This window comes from Humulus lupulus, chromosome 8, assembly GCF_963169125.1.
Source record: "Humulus lupulus chromosome 8, drHumLupu1.1, whole genome shotgun sequence".
Classification (NCBI taxonomy): Eukaryota; Viridiplantae; Streptophyta; class Magnoliopsida; order Rosales; family Cannabaceae; genus Humulus; species Humulus lupulus.
Window position 1 is genome coordinate 116,641,764 of NC_084800.1, and position 17,601 is coordinate 116,659,364.

At 40.1% G+C, this 17,601-nt stretch overlaps 1 non-coding gene across 1 annotated transcript; it reads left to right on the forward strand.

Annotated features, from left to right (window-relative positions):
* Nucleotides 1-16,767: 16,767 nt before the first annotated feature.
* On the forward strand, nt 16,768-16,874 carry LOC133798800 (small nucleolar RNA R71). The gene has a single exon (XR_009876019.1). It is a non-coding gene; the product is annotated as a small nucleolar RNA R71 (small nucleolar RNA).
* Nucleotides 16,875-17,601: the final 727 nt, after the last annotated feature.

Here is a 17,601-nt window from a genome sequence, read left to right on the forward strand (position 1 = left end):
GAAGAAATCAAGGAAATGAAATGTCAATTCTCAAAATTGACTGAATCCTTGGCCATTCTGGAAAAAGGCAAACTCCCTTCCCAACCGAAATTCAATGTTCAAGGCCAACACATGGCCCAATCTTCAAATTCAAATGATCAAAACATCAAGGAAGTGAATGCCATCATGACGACAAGCGGTAAAACTCTACAAGACCTGCCCATAAAATCCAACACTCCCAGTACTCCAAAAGTCATTTATGAAAATCCACAACTCAATGCCACTCCAAAAGTACCATTTCGCCAGGCTTTGAAACCTGTTGGGAAACTTCTTGATAACCGAGCTGAACTCCTTGAGCACTTGACACAAGTGAAGATTAATCTTCCTTTACTTCACATCATTAAACAAGTGCCCGTTATGCCAAAATCATCAAGGATCTTTGCACTGCAAAAAGGAAGCACCATGTCAAGAAGACTGCCTTCTTGACCGAGCAAGTGAGTACGGTGATTGAACAAAAGGCACCACCGAAATACAAAGATCCCGGTTGTCCCACCATTTCTTGCCAAATTGGGATCCATGAAGTCATCCAAGCCTTACTTGATCTTGGCGCAAGTGTCAATCTCATGCCCTACTCTGTATACTCACAACTCGGTCTTGGAGAAATGAAGCCAACATCTGTTGTACTACAGCTTGATGATCGTTCCACCAAAAAGCCTAGGGGTATTGTTGAGGATGTATTGGTTCAAATTGAAAAATTCTATTACCCCGTGGATTTTCTTATTCTTGACACCCAATCTGTGGTGAACATGGAGTCTAAAATTCCTATTATCCTCGGAAGACCATTCCTTGCTACTGCAAATGCTTTGATCAATTGTCGGAATGGTTTAATAAAGATATCGTTTGGAAACATGACTCTTGAAGTCAATATCTTCCACATCGGGAAACAACCTCAAGAAGATAATGAATGCTATCAAACATTAATGATTGACACTATAATTCCCGAGGAGGTTCAATTGCGCAGGAACTTTGATAATCTTGATGAACTCCTCTTTCTGTCTGAAAACGAAAGTCCCAGTTCTATTTAGTCTACTCTTGCAATATTGGATCGCATAGACTCACACCATAGAAGGACTCAGTTTTGGCAACCTCGCTTTGAAGAGCTACCTCGTGAGAGGGCACAGCTGAAAACTTCAGCCGAAGAGGATCCAATTGTTCAATTGACCCAACTTCCCGAGGGTCTGAAACATACCTTCTTGGGCGATGGTGAAACCTTTCCAGTTATCATCTCATCCAACCTTCAAAATTCTCAAGAATTCCAGTTACTCGACCTACTGCGAACGCATAAATCTACGATAGGACGAATCAATCTAGAGGATGAAGCATTCCCTCGAATCAATCTAGAGGACGAAGCCATCCCTCGAAGAGACCCTCAGCGGCGACTGAACCCCACGATGAAGGAAGTTGTAAAAATGAAGTTTTGAAATTGCTAGATGCTGGTATTATTTACCCGGTAGCATATAGCAAATGGGTCAGTCTTACTCAAGTCGTGCCCAAGAAATCTGGTGTCACCGTTATCCAAAACGAAAAAGGGATCCTTGTCCCCACAAAAATGGTGACGGGGAGGCGCATGTGCATCGATTATAGAAAGTTAAATGTCGCCTCCCACAAAGATCATTTTCCACTCCCATTCATTGATGAAATCCTTGAACGTGTAGCTGGTCATCCTTTTTATTGCTTTCTTGATGACTATTCTGGGTATTATCAAATTGAGATTGCATTAGAGGATCAAGATAAGACCACTTTCACTTGTCCCTATGGCACTTTTTCTTTCCGGCGTATGCCATTTGGCTTGTGTAATGCACCAACTACTTTCCAAAGATGCATGATGAGCATCTTTAGTGACATGATCGAAAAATCAATGGAAGTATTCATGGATGACCTAACCGTTTTTGGAAACTCCTTTGAGACATGTCTTCTTCATCTTAAAGCTGTTTTGAAACGATGCATTGTGAAAGGACTTGTACTCAATTGGGAGAAATTCCACTTCATCGTATCTTCTGGCATAATCTTAGGCCACATTGTTTCTAAAAAAGGAATTGAGGTTGATCAATCTAAAGTCGACCTTATCTCCAACGTGCCGACTCCTAAGATTGTCAAAGACGTTAGGTCATTTCTTGGTCATGTTGGTTTCTATAGGAGGTTCATAAAAAAAAATTCAATGATTGCCCGTCCGCTAAGCAAACTCCTGGCCAAAGATGCAACTTTTGAATGGACACCTAAGTGTGAGGAATCATTCCAAACGCTTGTCAATTCACTCACTTCCGCTCCCATCATTCAATCACCCGATTAGAGTCTTCCTTTCGAGATCATGTGTGACGCCAGCAACTTTGCTGTGGGAGCTGTGCTAGGACAACGAAGGGAGGGGAAACCCTTTGTTGTCTATTATGCAAGCTGAACTCTCAATAGTGCTCAAATGAACTATTCCACTACAGACAAAGAGTTGCTTGTCGTTGTCTTTGCCCTTGACAAATTTCGATCTTATTTGATTGGATCGCCTATTATGATCTTAACTGATCACTCCGCCCTTAAGTATCTCCTTTCCAAAAAGGATGCTAAGGTGCGATTAATATGGTGGATCCTTCTCCGGCAAGAAATTGACATAACGATCAAAGACAAGAAAGGTGTTGAAAATGTCGTCGCGGACCACTTATCCCGACTTGAATTCAGCGATCCCGCTAACGGTCCACCTATTCATGATGATTTCCCCGATGAAAAATTGCTTTCTGTTGCTAAGTTGCCATGGTACGCTCACATTGTAAACTACTTAGTAACAGGCGAACTCCCATTTCAATGGAGTTCACAAGATAAACAAAAATTTCTGGTCGAGGTGCACAATTTCTTTTGGGATGACCTATACTAATTCAAGTATTGCCCTTACCAAATCATGCGAAGATGCAACCACCACGATGAGGTGTCTAGTGTGCTGAATTTTTGCAACAATGATGCTTGTGGTGGTCACTTCTTTGTGAAGAAAACCGCTGCAAAAATCTTACAATGCGGTCTTTACTGGCCCACTCTGTTCACAGACACCAATGATTTATGTCGTTCTTGTGTGAGGTGCCAAAAGTTAGGATCCTTATCTCGTCGGTACATGATTCCCTTGAACCCAATTCTTGTTATCGAAATATTTGATTGTTGGGGGATAGACTTTATGGGACCATTTCCACCTTCTTTTGGCTACCTTTACATTCTCCTCACTTTGGATTATGTTTCCAAATGGGTCAAGGCTGTACCATGTTGTTATCCCCAAAATTTGAAAATTATGACATGGCAATAAAAATGACAAATGGCAAGGAATGGTTGGGTGATCTGGCTTAGGAGTGACCCAGTAGACCAGTGAAGGATTTTGACTGGCGAGTCAAGTGTCATGGCCGACCAGGCATGACCTTGTCCGACCAGTCACATGTTTGTCTGCCCAGGCATGACCTTGTCCAACCATTCACATGTTTGTCTGCCTAGGCATGACCTTGGCCGACCAATCATGACCATGTCCGACCAGTCATGACCATGTCCGACCAGTCAAGTGCATGTCTGCCCAGTCAAGTGCGTGTCTGCCCATTCAAGTGCGTGTCTGCCCAGTCAGGTGCGTTTCTGCCCAGTAAGGTGTTTGTCCTACCAGTCACATGTGTATCTGCCCAGGCATGACCTTGTCTGACCAGTCATGACCATGTCCGACCAGTCAAGTGCATATCTACCCAGCCAAGTGCATGTCTACCCAGTCAGGTGCATGTCTACCCAGTCAGGTGCATGTCTGCCCAGTCAGGTGCGTGTCCGCCCAGTGAAGGTTTGGCCGACCAGCCTGAATGTCATATGGATCGACTAGACAGAGCAGGGATACATAAAAAATCCTAGAAACGGCATCAACAAGAATCGGTCTTGGCTTGCGCGGGAATCTCTCAGTTTATCCCATGAATATAGTGTATTGTTATATTTTGAATATTATTGTACATGAAATATAGTGAGAATAACAAAATATCCCGATTATGAGGGACATCATCTGTACGATCCCGAGCCTATAAATACAAGGCTCATTGCATCATAAAAGAGATTCGGATTCTGATTTTCTAGAGAGAGTATTTTGAGAGTACTCTTGTATTCTTGTAATCAGCACTGAAGAAACTCAGTTGACTCAGGTTCATCTGATCTTGAGTGTAGATCTATAATCATAACTCTAAGTGGATTAGGCTATTACCAACACATTGGGGCTGAACCACTATAAAAATCGTCTGTGTCATTTATTTCTCTTGAAGGTTTTTGTCGTTTTGACATCTACACGTTGTTGGCCAAAAACGCAGTTCAACAGTTCAACAGAGCAATGATTATTTTTCTACTTAGAAAAAAATTATCTAAGCAGTAAAATTTTAGCATGCATGAGGAAAAAATAATTTTAGTGCCTAAAAGTGCTTAAAATGTTAAAAAAGGCTGGTGTCCGAGTTGCCCATGTGATGTCCGAGCAGACGCCTTAGGATGGCCGATCGGGTGACGTGCCTGCCGAGCGGATGCTGGGTGTCCGAGCAGGTGGCCTAGCTTCCGTGTGCGCGTCTAAGCATCTGTCTGAGGAGCCATGCCTGCGTCCGAGCAAATGGCCCAACATCCGAGCAGCTCGCCTGATGTCCGAGGGGCACGCCGAGGGTGTCTTAGCATCTGTCCGAGGAGCCAAGCCTGCATCCGAGCGGATGGCCCAGCATCCGAGCAGCTCGCTTGTGTCCGAGGAGCCAGGCCTACGTCCGAGTGGATGGCCCAGCATCCGACCAGCAGCACCTGTGTCTGAGGAGCCCAGCGTGTTCGAAGTGTGCGTGTCTGAAGAGTGTCGAGGGACCTAGTCCGAGCAGTGAGTCCCTTCACTACCCCGTTCTGTAACTTCCCTTCTTTCGTCCGTCCACGAGGCTCTAAAAACAGAGAAAGGGGGGGCTATCTAGCGAGAGTCGTTTCAGTTGTATGCCACGAGGTCCCTATGGACAAGGGGACAAGTCCGAGTAGTGAGGCTCTAGTCTGAGCCCAAGGCTAAGCATCCGATCGGACTAAAGTTTTCAAAATACAAAGAGTAGTGGCCAATCGGCCATACCCCAAACCTCAACCCTAAACCTACGCCGAAAAACAAAGACCCTAAATTTCATCTAGCATAAACACAATTTCTCATCCAAAACACATAACCACAAGATCAAAATGGGGAATTTGTAAGGTTTCAAATGTTCTAGAGACCATATTCATATCATCCATTGCCCATAAAACCATACATGTGATTTAGGTTGAAAAAGTCATTTTTCTTTAAATTTCTATAAAATTAAAAGCAAAATTGTGTTACCCATAACCTAAAAAACATCAAAACAGCCACAAAATACATTGCATTTCAAGGATTCATACATATATTGAAGGGGAAATTTTCCAAGAGGGTGTCGGCCAACACACCCATTCTTCTTGAAATTTTGAAAAAAAAAAACAACACAAGTGAGGATGAAAGAGAAGGACTTACCCAATCTTGAAGAGCTTGAAGAAATAAGAGCTCCTCCTTCAAGATCCTTAAACTTTCGGCCAAGAGAAGAGAAGCTTGTGGGTTTCGGCCAAAGAGAGGGAAAAGAGAAGATGATAAATTTTTTTTATTTTTTGCTCTCTTGTGTTTGTGGGAGTCTGGGCATGTAAAGGTCTATTTAAAGGAAAAAAGTGGGAATTGCCACTTATTTTTGGACACTTGGAATTCCTTGGATTTTTTTTCTCCCCACGACTATGAGTAGTTAATTGTAGTGATCATGGTCTGCTTTGGAGTCGTGGTCTGTTGCATGTGCAGGAAGATGAACAGTTGGATTTTTTTTAATTAGGCCGTTAGTTGTGGAGAAAAAAGTTTATTATGTGAGAGCATCAGATAATAAACTTGGGGGGCAAATGTTATCCCCAAAATTTTAAAACGATGACGTGGCAATAGAAATGACAAATGGCAAGGAATGGTTGGGTGATCTGGCTTAGGAGTGACCCGGTAGACCAGTGAAGGATTTTGACTGGCCAGTCAAGTGTCATGACTGACTAGGCATGACCTTGTCTAACCAGTCACATGTTTCTCTGCCCAGGCATGACCTTGGCCGACCAGTCATGACCATGTCCGACAAGTCGTGACCATGTCCGACCAGTCAAGTGCATGTCTGCCCAGTCAAATGCGTGTCTGCCCAGTAAGGTGTTTGTTTGACCAGTCACATGTTTATCTGCCCAGGCATGACCTTGTCCAACCAGTCATGACCATGTCTGACAAGTCATGACCATGTCTGCCCAGCCAGGTGCATGTCTGCCCAGTCAAGTGCATGTCTGCCCAGTCAGGTGCGTGTCCGCCCAGTAAAGGTTTGGCCGACCAGCCTGTATGTGATATGGATCGACTAGACAGAGCAGGGCTACGTAAAAAATCCTAGAAACGGCATCAGTAAGAATCGGTCTTGGCTTGCGCGGGAATCTCTCAGTTTATCCCATGAATATAGTGTATTGTGATATTTTGAATATTATTGTAAATTAAATATAGTAAGAATAACAAAATATCCCGATTATGAGGGACATCATCTGAATGATCCTGAGCCTATAAATACAAGGCTCATGGCATCATAAAAGAGATTCAGATTCTGATTTTCTAGAGAGAGTATTTTGAGAGAACTCTTGTATTCTTGTAATCTGCACTGAAGAAACTCAGTTGACTCAGGTTCATCTGATCTTGAGTGTAGATCCATAATCATAACTCTAAGTGGATTAGGCTATTACCAACACATCGGGGATGAACCACTATAACAATCGTCTGTGAAGTTTATTTCTTTTGAAGGTTTTTGTCGTTTTGACATCTACACGTCGTTGCCCAAAAACGTGGTCAACACATGTCGAACCAATGATAATGCTACAGTTATCAAATTCTTGAAAGAAAATTTGTTATCCAGGTTTGGTAACCCTCGCGCTATCATCAGTGATCAAGGCACTCATTTTTGCAACCGATCATTTGATGCTCTTATGCGCAAGTACAGTGTACTTCATAAACTTGCAAATGCCTATCATCGACAGACCAATGGTCAAGCTGAGTTAGCCAATAGGGAGATAAAATACATTTTGGAAAAGACGGTAAATCTCGACCGCAAAGATTGGTCTACACGTCTTCTAGACGCTCTTTGGGCATACCGCACTGCTTTCAAATCTCCTTTTGGGATGTCTCCTTATCGGCTTGTCTTTGGAAAATCATGTCATTTACCTGTCGAACTTAAGCATAAAGCGTATTGGGCTATCAAAGCCCTAAACTTTGATCTGAATGCCGCAGTTATCAATCGCAAACTCCAGTTGTCCGAAATTGAGGAGTTGAGAAACAATGCATTTGAAAATTCCTAGATTTATGAGGAAAATTTGAAAATTGCTCACGATAACCAAATCCTACGTAACCACTTTGAGCCAAATCAGAAAGTGCATCTGCATGATTCTCGCTTGCACTTGCACCTCGGTAAACTGTGATTGCGATGAACTGGCCCATTTGTCGTGAAACAAGTATTCCCTAACAGTTCTATTGAGGTCGCAAACCCAACTGATGGGAGAATTTTTTGAGTCAATGGCCAAAGACTGAAGCATTACATTGAGAGTGTGAGTCGTGTTGAAGAGGTCCTTCTTAAGGACCCAATCTATACACTCTGAAGTTCTGAATGGTTTGTTGTTGTTCTTTTTATTTTTATTTTTCATTATCTTTATTTTTCTATCTTTCTTTTATTTATGTATGCTTTTCGTTTTTGTATTCTGTTTTGGGGTATTGTTACCAGGCTATTTTTGCTCTCGCCTCATGGACATGGTCATCATCCAGGTGTTCTCTTTCCTTACCTTTTTCATTGCTTATTCATTTTGACTTTTTGGACACTGTCTGATTTTTGGTTGGGGATGGTGAGCATGCATTGGCTTTCATTTGGAAAATCTTACTGTTACGTCATTAGCATTCATTTGGAAAACATTATTGTCTTGTTGAATTTTTAAGTCAAATTTTCTCAAAATTATCCAAGCATGAGTATAACTTGTCGGTTTGGGTCAGTTTTTACTATGTTTAGCTATTAAGAAGTGATTTTGATAGTTCTTTTGTGCACTTTCCAAACATGTGATAAATTGGTTGTTAACACAAATAGTTGAAAGAAATTTCAAGTTTAAAGGTTTTCATTTCTTGGTGAGTTGTGAGAGTTGATAAAACAACTTTTTGAACTTTTATTGATCATTTGAGTTGGTAAAGTCACATCTTTGGAATTTAAAACATGACATTTACTAGAGGGATGTTTTTCATTTAAAATATGTCGTTGTAATAAATTTGTATCCTATTTATGGTATTGTATTTGTAATTTTCTTTTTATTTTTGTGTTGTCTCTTGTCAAAAAAAAAAAGAGAATGAGAAAAAAAAAGGAAAAGAATAAAAAAAAAACAAAACAAAAGAAAAAATATAAAAAATTAAAAAAATGAAAAAAAAAAGAGAACAAGAGCAACACTTCCTTCTATTATTTTGTAGTTGTTGAAAAAAAATATATTTCTATTACTATTATTCTGTGTAATTGTATTAAAAAAAATTAAAAATCGTTATAGTTCATTTTCTTATTTACCATTTCTGGTTAGTTGTCATTTTGTTCTTGGAGTTTTCTCGTGTAAATCCCAAAAGTTGTTTGTCATTTGAATTCCAATAAGTTGATTTTCCTATCTTGTGATCAATATTTGTTCAAATTCCTTGTCCTAAAAAGTTTATCTTTTCTCATTTGAGCGTAAACTGTTACATTTCCAACTCCAAGAGTGTAATCCTTCCCATACAAATACTTTCAATGCCCGTGAGGAATTTGGAGTTGAGATTTTTATACTTTTGAGATTTTTCGATACTATTTGTGTTATGACTTGTGATAAAAAGAATATTGTTTCGTGCACACACACACAACTCTGAAATCGCAACTATAGTAGCTTAGACAGTAATTTCTGACTTCTTACTGATACTTTGAAAATTCTTAGATGATTTTGCTTGGTTTGACTTGATTATTCAACTTGACAATTTTCTTTTTCGCTTGAATTGCTAGGGACTAGCAATAAGCTAGTTGGGGGTTGTGATTAGTGGTGAAAAATGCATATTTATTGACTTTAATGGTCAAAATAAATTAAGTTTAATTAATATTTTCATAGAATTAATATAATTTATTTAATAAATGAAAATATCTGATTATAATTTAATTTATTGTTAATTTTTAGGAAATAAATTGCATTTGAACACAAGCAAAAATAGAAGAGAAAGAATGAGTTAAGACTGAAAAAAGAAAGGAAGAAAATGATATTTTGTTGAAGAAATGAAGCTCAGGCCCATTTGGCCCAAGACTCCAGCCCAATCTGCAAGCCCACACTGAAGCTTCCTAGCAACTTTTCCAGCTTGTCCCTAGTGTGACCATTAAAGCCTTCCTTCCTGCCTTGACTGGGCAACCAAGCACACTTCTTCAAATCTAAGCAGTCCACGCCTAACACAGCTTCAGCCTCCCAGTGCGCCACGTGTCCCAGCATACCCATATTTCTCCTCCTGCGTTGACTGGTCAAACCTGTCTCCTCCTTTCCCTTCATTTGACCCACGCCTCACCTTCAGCAAATCCCAGCGGAGCTTCCCATCAAGCCTCCAGAAAGCCCAACGAACCTCCAGGCCCAAAGCCATTCACGGTCTAGCACCACATTGACCCAATGACATCTTCCAGCAGCCATTCAAAGCCCATCATCAGCAGCCCATCCAAAGACCCAACTCTCCCAGCCAGCCACCTATGTGGCACCTCCCCATTGGCTGGGAGTGGGTCAAAACTCTCTTGTGTCACCAGCCACTTTCAACCTATGTTTTGTGGGTATTGGGCTTTGGAAAATTGTTATTTTGAGCTTTAAAGCTCATGTTTTTTGTGGTATTTTAAAAAAGGGAAAAATGACCATACACAAAAATAGCTAGGTTAATAATAAGATTTGATTTTTCAAAGTCATATTTTATTATTAATATTTCAGATTTATTTTGTAAACCTCATTTTTTTGTTTAATTTCTTTTTAGTCCTTTTTTCCTTCTATAAATAGGGACTCCTTCTTCACACCTAGTATGTAATTTTTAGAGTAAAGAAACTATAGAAAAATTTCTACTCACTTTCTTCTCATATTTTCTTCTTAGAATTTTGTGAGAATCATGAGCATAATGGCCTAATCTTCCTAGGAAGGTTAGGGATGATTCCATATGCTAGTGATGTTATTTTGCTACTTTAATTTACTACGTTCTTAATGTAAAAATTTTGAGTTATGTATGTTCTTTCATCTCCATCTTTATTTTTTTTATCTTTATTTACTTATGCTAATAGTATATAGGATTATTCATGCTCTTTCTATGTACTTCTAATTAGTAAAAGTAATATTGATACGTAATTTTATGTCTAATCTTCTATTGCATTATTGCCTTTGGGTATTTTGTCATTTTTAGGTTTTTCATAAGATTAACATTGTGCTTTTAAAGTAAAGAACTTTATAACTCAAATAAACTTTTGTTAGAAAAGAATATGGACTTTAATGTTAGACTTTCCACATAAATGTTGGGAAGTGAACTATTTACTTGTTTATTTTTGTAAATCAAGTAACCAAGTAACTAAACAAGCATATTGATGATTCTTGAAACCTTTCATTTTCTCAACTCTTGATTACATCTTACCTTTATTTCACTTATCTCATTTTATCGCTTTATCAAAAAGACAATACCAAAATATCAAACATCTTTTCACTTACAATTTTATTTATTTCTTGTTACTAGCTTTTTGTGTTATTTTCTACTAATCTTTTGATTTTGGGTTACCTCATTGTGGATCGACCGCCCGATTATACTACAACCACCGCTTAGTGGTTGTCACGATTTGGGCGTTAAACACTCGGTGGTGCAGGTGAGTGAGTGGTGGAGGGAGGCGGCTGCGATTTTTCTAGGGTGGTCGGAGATGATGGGGCTTCAAGGGTCGTGGGGGTGAGATGGGTCGTGGCTTTGTGGGTCGGGGGTGGCTATAGGTGGGTCGCAGCTATGGGTTTGGGAAGGTCACAGTAGTGGTGTCGGGTGGAGATGGGCGAGGCATGATTGTTCTAGGGTGGTCGAGATTTTTGGTGGCAAGTCTGGGTTGTGGGTTCGTGGGTTTTGAAGGCGAAGATGGCTGTGGTTTTTGGAGTCAGGGCTGTGGGTCGTGGGTTTTGGAGGCAGAGATAGTTGTGGGTTTGGGAGTCGGGGCTGTGGGTCGTGGGTTTGGGAGATGGCTGGGAGGTGGGTGGGTGGTGTTATTTGTCTAGGGTGGTCAGAGATGATTGGGTCGCGGGGGTTATGGTGGTGAGATCAGAGTTAGGTGGGGTCGTGGGTTTAGGAGTCGGGGATGGCTGGGAGGTGGAGAAAGGTGAGATGGTGGGCGGCTAGGTGATTACAGAGAGAAGGGGAATGGGAAGATGATGAAATTAGGGTTTCAAAAATAGACTATGGCTTTGGGCATGAGATTTTGGCCCAAAAATTTTACTTTTCTTGTGTTTTAACAACTTTGTTGTAACATCATAGAACTTTGTTGCACCAAAATTAAGTCAGAGAGCAAGCCCAAATTTGATGTTGTAACATCATAGAACTTTGCTGCAACAAAATCAAGTCAGAGAGCAAACCCAAATTTGATGTTGTAACATCATAGAACTTTGCTGCAGCAAAATCAAGTCAAAGAGCAAGCCCAAACTTGATGTTGTAACATCATAGAACTTTGTAATCCCTTTTTTATTACATTTTTCCTGCAACCATAAACTCATTAAACCATCAAAAATAAAAGTCTCAAAGAAATGTATTATATATATATTTTTTTTTTTCATTCTTTTTTTGTTTTCACATAATATACATTTATATAAAGCTTGGGTTGCTTTACAATTAAATCTCCAAGTTCCACAGCAACCCAAGTTTTTACCTGCTCTTCAAGGATCCTCCAAAGAGATTGAGCACTTGTTTCACTCAACCTCACCTCCCCAATAATGCTTGATCCTTTGGCCATTCACCTTGAATTACCTTCTGGAGTCTTCTTCACGCAATTCCACCGCTCCATAAGGATACACCTTAACCACCAAGAATGGGCTCGACCATCTTGACCTGAGCTTGCCTTGGAATAGTTTCAAATGCGAGTTAAAGAGAAAAACTCATTGACCTTCTTCAAACACCCTTGGTTTAATATGCTTGTCGTGCCACCTTTTGTTTTCTACTTGTAAAGTTTGGCATTTTCATAAGAGAATAAGCGCATCTCTTCTAATTCATTTACATGCAACATTCTATTTTCTCCTGCAAGTTGCATATCCATGTTGAGTGTTTGAATAGCCCAATAATCATGGTGCTCAAGTTCCACTGATAATTGGCAAGCCTTACCAAACACCAAACGATATGGTGACATCCCTAATGGTGTCTTGAAATGTGTTCTATAGGCCCACAATGCGCCATCTAACCTCTTGGACCAATCCATGCGATTGGGACTCACCACTTTCTCAAGGACACCTTTTATCTCTCTATTGGACAACTCAGCTTGCCCATTAGTTTGGGGGTGGTAAGCAGTAGCTACTTTGTGCCTCACATCATATTTAGCCAATAAGCTAGCCAACACTTTGTTCACAAAATGAGTTCCCTCATCACTAATGATTGCCCTTGGAGTGCCAAAACGAGTGAAAACATTCTTCTATAAGAACCTCATGACAAGTTTAGCATCATTAGTGGGAAAGGAAATTGCCTTCACCCATTTTGAAACATAATCCACAGCTACCAAAATGTACAAGTTGCCATAAGATGGAGATTAAGGGCCCAGAAAATCTATACCCCACACATCGAAGAATTCAACTTCAAGAACATTAGTTAAGGGCATCTTATTACCTCTCGAAATATTACCAACCCTTTGGCATCGATCACATCTCAACACAAAAGCAAGAGAATTTTTTAATAAGGAAGGCCAAAAGAAACCACATTGAAGTACCTTGGATGTGGTGCACGATCCGCCAAAATGACCTCCACAAGGTGAAGAATAACAATGATGTAGGATATCCTCCATCTCTTGCTCGGAAACACATCTCCTAATCATTCGGCCGGTACATTGTTTAAACAAGAATGACTCCTCCCAAAAGTAGTGCTTCGCATCATGGAAGAACTTCTTCTTTGGTTGGCTTGTCAGATCCGAAGGCAACAATCCACTAACCAAGTAATTAGCAAAATCCGCAAACCAAGGAACAACTTGAGAGTGATTTACTTTAAATAATTGCTCATCTAGGAATGTCTCCTTGATGGGAACTAACGAACTTGATTCTTTATCACCTTCCATTCTTGATAAATGACCTGCTACTTGGTTCTCCACTCCTTTTCTGTCTTGGAATTCCACATCAAACTTTTGAAGCAAGGGTACCCATCTAATCAATCGAGGTTTGGCATCCTTCTTTTCAATCAAGTACTTGATTGCAGAATTATCCGTATAGACTATCACCTTGGTGCCCACCAAATAAGATCGAAACTTGTCAAAAGCAAAGACAATGGCCAAAAGTTCTTTCTCGTTCACTATGTAATTGAGCTGAGCACCTGTCAGTGTACGACTAGCATAGTAAATAGAGTGAAAATCCTTGTTTCTTCGCTACCCCATCACTGTTCCAACAGCAATGTCACTTGCATCATGCATCAATTGCAAAGGTAAGTCCCAATTTGGAACCACAATAATTGGTGCTGAAACCAACCTACTTTTCAAATCCTCAAAGGCTCTCAAATATGCTTCATCAAATTGGAAAGGTGTATCCTTCTCCAATAAGTTGCATAGAGGCTTGGAGATCTTGGAGAAATCCTTTATCAACCGTCTATAGAACCCTGCATGGCCAAGAAAGCTTCTGATATTCTTCACTGAGGTGGGAGGTTGGAGCTATTAAATAACCTCAATCTTGGCTTTATCAACTTCAATTCCATGCTTTGATACTTTGTGGCCAAGCACAATACCTTCCATAACCATAAAGTGACATTTTTTCTAGTTAAGGACAAGATTTGTTTCTTCACATCTTTTTAACACCTTAGCCAAATTACTCAAACAGTCATTGTAAAAATCACCAAAAATAGAGAAATCATCCATGAATACCTCTAAGAATTTCTCCACCATATCAGTGAAAATAGCCATCATGCACCTCTGAAATGTGGCAGGAGCATTGCATAAACCAAGCAGCATCCTCCAGAATGCAAAGGTACCATACGGGAAAGTAAAAATGGTCTTGTGATGATCTTCTGGAGCTACTACAATCTGATTATACCCATAGTAGCCATCTAGAAAGCAATAATAATTTCTCCCTGCAAGTCTATCTAACATCTGATCAATGAAGGGAAGAGGAAAATGATCCTTTCTAGTAGCTATGTTCGATTTCCTGTAATCCATGCATATTCTCAACCATATCATAGTTCTAGTAGGAATCAATTCATTGTCTTCATTCTTCACCACTACGATTCCACCTTTCTTGGGTACACACTGAACAGGATTAACCCATGAGCTATCAGAGATGGGATAAACAATGCCAGCATCTAACCACTCGATAATTTCTTTATTTACTACTTCCTTCATAATAAGATTTAGTCTTCTTTGCCCATCAATAGAACATTTTTCACCATGTTCAATCAAGACCTTATGCATACACAAAGAAGGACTAATACCTCTAAAATTTTCAATAGTCCACCCAATGGTCTTCTTGAATTTCCTCAACACGTCAAGCGACATTTCTTCTTGTTCATGAGTTAACTTTGCTAAAATAATGACGTGTAAAGTGGATGATGGACCCAAGTAGGCATATCGCAAATGTGGTGGGAAGACTTTCAACTCCAACTCAGGTGGCTCTTCAATTGACGACTTGGGAGCCTTAAACTCCCTAGATGACAACTCCAATGAATCAAATCAGGCTCTTGCTCTTAGCCCTTGAGAATTTGCCTCCAACCAAGCTAGATACTACTCCTCATCTTCGTCATTTTGAGAATCAAACAACAATAACTTTTCTAATGGATCACCAACCCTTCTTGTCTCAAACTTCTTTGATGCCAAAGTATCTACCACTGAAACAGCAGAGCACTCCTCAACCTCATTAGGAAGCTTCATAGCTTTAAGCACATTAAAAGTCATCTTTTCATCTTGGACCCTCATAGTAAGCTGACCCTTCTGCACATCTATCAAAGTTCTCTCTGCTGCAATAAATGGTCTCCCCAAGATAATAGGTACATCTCTATCCGCCTCATAATCTAGCACAATAAAATCAGCAGGGAATTTGAATTTGTCTACCCTTACCAACACATCTTCAATCTTCTCATCTGGATGAGCAAGTGATCTATCTACAAGTTGAAGAGTAACTATAGTAGGCCTGACTTCACCAATCTCCAATTGCTTGAAAATAAACATTGGCATCAAATTAACGCTTGCGCCTAAATCACATAAAGCCATCCCATAATAAATGTTTCCAATAGTACATGGAATAGTGAAACTCCCAGGATCCTTTAACTTTGGAGGCAACTTGTCTTGCAAAAAGGCACTACACTCCTTGGTTAGAACCAGAGTTTCAAACTCACCAAACCTTATTTTCCTTGTAAGAACATCTTTCATGAACTTCAAATAATTAGGCATTTGGTCAAATGCCTCCACAAGTGGTATGTTGATATGCAGTTGCTTCAATATGTCTAGGAACTTCTTAAATTGAGAATCCAACTTTTTCTTCTGAAAACGTTGAGGAAATGAGGTGGTTGCTTTAAAATTGAACTTTCTGGGTGACAATGTTGAGGCATCCCTGCAGCATTCTGAGCAGAGGCAGATTTTTGTGCATTAGAAAGTTCAACATCTTTTTGGATTTCCTCATTTATTTGGATTGAAGAGGGCTCACCCTCATGCCCAGAATTTGTCTTGTCCTTCTCCAACTCTTTCCCGCTCCTCAAAGTGACGGCTTTACAATGTTCCTTGCCCACATTCCTTGGATTCTCGGTATCACTTGGCAGTGTACCATGGGGTCTATTTCTAAGCTCATTAGCTAGTTTCCCAACTTGGTTTTCTAAGTTCCTCAATGAAGCTGCTTGGCTTTGAATCATGGTTTCATTCTTCATTATATATTCCTTCAACATGTTCTCAAGAGAGCTAGATTGCATTGCTTGTTGTTGTGGCCTTTGTTGTGGTGCTTGTGGGGGGTAACCCAGTGGAAAATTTGGTCTTGAATGCATAGAAGGATTGGTAGGGCCAGCTCCTTCATTACTCCATGAAAAATTGGGATGTTGCCTCCATGATGGGTTGTATGAATTAGAATAAGGACCATTCCTATTTTGATTCCCCATGTAACACACAGCTGCAGGATTGGAAGGATAGTTGTCAAAAGTATGACCCTCACCATAATACACAGAAGAAATGCTCTCCTCTCCATTTGCCCCATTTGTGTCCCCATAGGCTGCCCATTGATTGATTCACCCCCATATTCATTGTCTTGAGCATATTAGAAATCGAGGAAACTTGGGCTGCCAAAGAAGTGATGGCATCTACATCATGAATACAAGCCACCTTTCTATCTGTAGACAATCTAGAAGTGGGCCACTGATAGTTGTTGTTGGATATTCTTTCAAGGATTTCATATGCCTCATTATAGGACTTAGCAAGAAGAGCCCTGTTCGCTGAAGCATCAACCACCATTCTAGTATGATTGTTTAGACCGTTATAGAAGGTCTCCATTTGGATGCAATGTGGAATGCCATGGAGAGGGCATTTGCGCAACAACTCCTTAAACCGCTCCCATGCCTCATATAAAGATTCTTCATCAATTTGTTGAAATAAAGTAATCTCATTGCGGAGTAGGAAAATACTTCATCAAAAATCGCTCAGCCAACTCTTGCTAAGTATTAACGGAATCAGATGGCAAAGAGTTCAACCAAGCTCTAGCTCTATCTCTCAAGAATTATGGGAACAAATTTAGTCTCAGGGCATCCTCTGTCACTTCGGGCAGCTTGAAAGAGTCATTCACTTTAATGAAAAAGCAAAGGTTAAGGTGAAGATCCTCTGTTGGCATCCCACTAAACTGGCCCATAGTTTGAAACATCTGGAACATGACTGGCTTCAATTCAAATTGTGTGGCCTGAATTTCTGGTCTAATAATATCTGGATTGAGATCATTGAAGAGGGGGAGAGTATATTGCCTGATAGCACGATCTCTGTCATCAACCACAATAACTGCATTTTGCCCATTATTGGCAACTACTCCCCCTTGAGCTACTCCTTCTTGAGCAGCTCCTGTTAGATTTGTCGCCCCTTGAGCAGCTCCTGCTAGATTTGTCGCCCTTTGAGCGGCTCCCTGTTGAGCCCCTTGCTCAGCATCCATCACTACTACTTCCCTTTTTTATTTTTGTAACTTTCGCCTTCTTCTAAATGTACGTTGGATTTCTAGATCAATGGGAAGTAGTTCAAGGTCTTGATTCTCATTCATAGACTATGTAAACCTGAATTTTTCACGATAATCTCCCAAGTTAGCAAAAAAGAAAATTTAAACCAAATTGCAAGATAATTAGCGTTACAATAATTGAGTTTA